At 39.0% G+C, this 4,488-nt stretch overlaps 1 pseudogene; it reads right to left on the bottom strand.

Moving 5' to 3' along the window:
* Positions 1–658, bottom strand: part of LOC103773553 — a 21,807-nt pseudogene extending 21,149 nt beyond the window's left edge.
* Positions 659–4,488: the final 3,830 nt, after the last annotated feature.

Below are 4,488 nucleotides of genomic sequence, written 5' to 3'. Positions count from 1 at the left end.
CACAACTTCAGCCCATATTTCCATGCCATGTCCATAGCAACCCCACAGGCTTGGACATCTTGTTCTTTTTCATCCTGACTTTTTTCTGCTGATCTGTTCTGAACAACTGTGAAGGACCGAGACATGAATGTTTGTCTCAAAGATAGCCTTGGATGGAGGACTGGACTTGTGGAGGAGCTGTGTGAGCTGGGCAGAACATGTCTGGGCATGCACCACGCTGAGAGGAGCCAAACACGTGTGTGAGTCACGGGCCGTTCCAGAGACGGGCCTTTCCCGAGGCCCCCCCGGGCACGCCGCCAGCCTGCCCCCTCCCCCGAACGGGGAGGTGCAGTGTGGGTGTGTGAATGGGACTGGCCCCGTGCCCAGGCCCGCCAGCCCCTCCATCTGGGGTCACGCAGGGCACCTCGAGCAGGCGACACTCGCGTGATACCTGCATGGACCTGAGGACTCGTGAAGTCAGTTCCCAGCTCGGACCCTTTAAAAACTGGCGTGGACACTGCTCTGGGTCTCTTTTTGATTCACCTGCCCAACGGAGAGCTGTTTTCCTTCTTCTGCGGCCTGCTCATGGATCTGTGGCCTGCTCACCGCCTCGCTGCTGCTCCACCGCCCACTCCCAAAGCTGACACGGCTCCAGCCCGACGGCGCGCTGCAGGCCCATGGTGGTAACTGCTCTGGTGAATCTCTACCGACCGCTTGCTTCATTTCTTTCTGCCTTTTATTTTCACTCTGTCCTATTGCTACTCTTTTATAACATTTTTCTTGTTTTGTAATAAAAACTGTATTGGGTATACGACATTTGACCTCGTTTGTGTCTTAATCACGCCTCTAGGGATCATATCGAAACCTCCCCCGACATCGGATCGGGACAACAACACAGCCAGAACCCTTGCTTTGTTGACAGATGACAGCATTTCTAGAGGGAACCTGATTCCGTATGCCCACATCAGTATTGATAACTTTTCCGTTAAATTAAAACAGAAGTTTCCAGCCTATCTTGGTTAATTTCTGAGGCTTTGCCTGGCTTTCCTGGTCTCTCAGATGGTCACCTGAGGAAGGTTTAATTTTTTATTCATAAACTGGCAAAGATTTAGAAGGTGTGCCAAATAAACAATCACAGGATATGTCTTATTGATATATTTGATAAGCCAAGAGCAATTGGCTCTGCTTGTGTACCTTCCATCTACAGCTGATCAGTAAAGTCAGGAAAATTTTTTATGTCATTGTCACACTTTGCAGAAATGTCAAAGACAGGACTTTCTTTTCCTTCTACAGCACACCTTTCCTGAGAAAGCCTATAGAATCATTGCTATTTTCTATAGAGAAGATCTGGAGCAGAATAGTATTATATCTCTGACATGTGAAGCTACTGGGAGCTGATTCTCCCCACTAAATGACCTTACATGGTTCAGTAACAATCTGCTGCAGGAATCACTGACATGGATGATTGTTCTTTGACTTTTAACCTCCAGGTAACAGAGATTAAGTGCTACTTGGATGGAGACAATATTTTCTAACACTGAGTTCCTAATAACTACAGTATATTACATCACACAAAAAAATAATGGAGTTTAAAATAGAAAGCTACAGCTCCTTTTCTACCTATGTTATAAGCTCCATTTGCCTCTGGGAGGAATTTGTTTAAATTCAGTGTCCACAGAGTCTGCAAATATTTCTGTATTTTGTGATCATACATACAAAATAAAATCAATTAATATTCATGAAGCAATAATGTTATAAAACCCCATTTAAATTTATACTCCAGAAATTTTACTAAGACTAGATGGCAAAGGAATTAATATTCTATTTTTCTATAAGGAATACATAAAACCCACAGTTGGCAAATTAGTCATTATATGCAATAGGATATTTTTATCAGCTAAATAATAGTTTATACTGTAAACCCTTTTTCTTATTGATTTTGTACTAAAGCATATATTGTTTTCACTTAGCAACTGATTAATATTTTCTCCTTTTGATGAATACATTATTTTCTGAAATCCTTGATAGTCTCTACCTTGTCACATAGTTGAGCTCAGCATTTCTCTCTTTCCATGATTTCTGTTGTCCTCAGTGTTTCTCTGTAAGCGTATCATTCTATGGAAAATGAATGAAGTTTTTGTTTGTTTGTTTTTTTGTTTGTTTGTTTGTTTTGGTTTGTTTTGGTTTGGTTTTGGTTTGTTTTGTTTTGGTTGGTTTTGTTTTCCAGGCTAATCTGTCTTTGACTCTCAGGTAAGAAAGGTGGACAAATCCTTTTCCTCATCTTGTGTGCAAGACGTCTGTGAAATCTGTGCAGTCCATCCTGAACTGATACAGCTTCCTTGTATCACACAGACCAGAACAGCCTTCAGGAACCATGCTAAGTTTGCTGAAGATTCACAATGCATAGTTTTTTTGCTGACACGTTGACCTCACATGCAATCTGCTAGACAGAGATAGGACATACCTGACTGTGCAGTCTCATGCTGAAGTGCAATACATCTAGTTATCTCATGCAGGATATCTTATAGCATGTGAGATGGGTTGTGCTGTGACATGTCACCAGTAAAGGGTAGGGTCCGATGGCTGCTGTTCTTTATACAGTGAAAGCTCCACTTAAACTGGCTGTGGTGGATGAGCTTGTCTGTGCTGGAAATCATCTTCAGCCTCCACATATCAGCAGGGTACATAATTGCATTAATTTTTAAAGGGATGAACACGCTTCTACGTGTCTTCTTTAACACGTACAACGTCAATACCTAAAAGCCACTGTCCGCTGTTAAGAGGGGAAAAACTTTGTATGCTTAATGAGATGCTTACTACCTGTAATTAATGAAATCTCAGACTACTTTAGTTACAATTAGCTGTCTCAAATTGGAGAACACCACTGAAAAAGCTGTTATATCTGCATGGGCTAAAAAATAACATCACTGATCTACTTAGATGACCTGGGGGAAAAAGTAAAAAAAGACTTAAATCAATAATGTAAACAAGCCTATGAAACAATTACTTGTCTTGGTAAAGACACAGAGTAGCACAAATGCTGTTTCTCAGGCAGGAAATTTAATCTCTTTCACCAATTTAAGTGGAAGGAAAATGTACTACTACCAAACTTGAATATTTAGTTGTAGTTAATGACTTCTAAGCAACAATCTCAAATTAGAGGATCAGGTATAAGATAAACACAGACTTTGTGCAGCATAAGGTTTTCTGAGTTTATCTCAATTGCTGCATTGGTGAGGGATGAACTCAATCTTGCACTCCAGATGGAAGGGTCTTTATGTGAACTGCAAGCATCTGTAATTACAATAATATTTGACCCTACTAATGTTATGTTGACATCACATCTACAAATCTGTACAGGAAGAGAGGAACTTAAGGGGAAATCTAATAAGTGTCGAGAAGATGAAATGAAGGGCTGTAAAAATGGACATAATATGCCAAATAAGAAAAAAAAGTACGTCTTCTTTTTTCTTTGTTTTCATTTTGAACATACACAGAAATTTAACATTCAAGTTTAAAACCAAAATATCAGATACCTGACAGAGTAATTTGTAGATCAGTCACGAAGACGATGAGAACAGATCAAATTTATTATCAAATTGAATGAAATTTTCTTCTTCGACCCCAGATTCCAATAAAGTTTCAGCAGATTTATCCCATTTGACAACAATTTTAGTGTTCACAACACATGAAAGAGCTATATAATACTGGTTAGATCTTGTTATTTAACATACTCAATGTGTGTTTTTTTGCCTTACTGATAAAAACCCCCAAACTTTCTTTCCAATTTTATCCTGATGTCTATGGCTTTATATAAGGAAAAATAATAGGAAAAGCTAGCCCATTAACCTAGATTATAAGGATTTGAGGTGATTGTGAGGGCATGAGGCTTGAGATAGAAGCTGAATTTTTCAAAAACTTTTAAATGAAATTGAAAGTGACTTCAAGGCCAAGTGTCATTTTCAGAAATACCCTAGATAATTAGCATGAGTTTTAGAAATAAATCAATAGGAGTTACATGTCAAGTACCTAAGTCTTACCTGATGATGGGCCTTAAATATTTAACTTATTTTGAAGCTTTATTGTTTCTCCCATGGTATTCCATAAGACCTCTTTGGACATAAAGTTCCTACCTGTGTGCACAGATCTTGACATTTCAACATATAAATACCCATTTTACTCTTTATATCACAAATAGATGTTGACTAATAATTGGCTCTACAATTCATTATTTTGGGGGAGGGGAAACAGTGCTTTACTAAAGCGCAGAAAATTCAAAGCATAAGATAAAGCTCATTCAAAAAAGACTAAAACCAAAACCCATTGAATATTGCAAGCCTTAAGGAGCAGAATGGATGGTTTTAAGGTCAGAGAAGAGTGGAAATGGCAAACAGATGTATGAGCCATCATTTTAATTTTTTAACTCACTGATTACTCTCTCTCAGGAGAAATGAAGAGATATGAAGAAGAACGAAAGCATTCAGAATAAGCTCATTATCCTCTTTTTAC

Source organism: Merops nubicus, unplaced genomic scaffold, assembly GCF_000691845.1.
Source record: "Merops nubicus isolate BGI_N331 unplaced genomic scaffold, ASM69184v1 scaffold3425, whole genome shotgun sequence".
In the NCBI taxonomy this organism is placed as follows: domain Eukaryota; kingdom Metazoa; phylum Chordata; class Aves; order Coraciiformes; family Meropidae; genus Merops; species Merops nubicus.
This window is presented reverse-complemented; position numbering and strand designations above follow the sequence as displayed.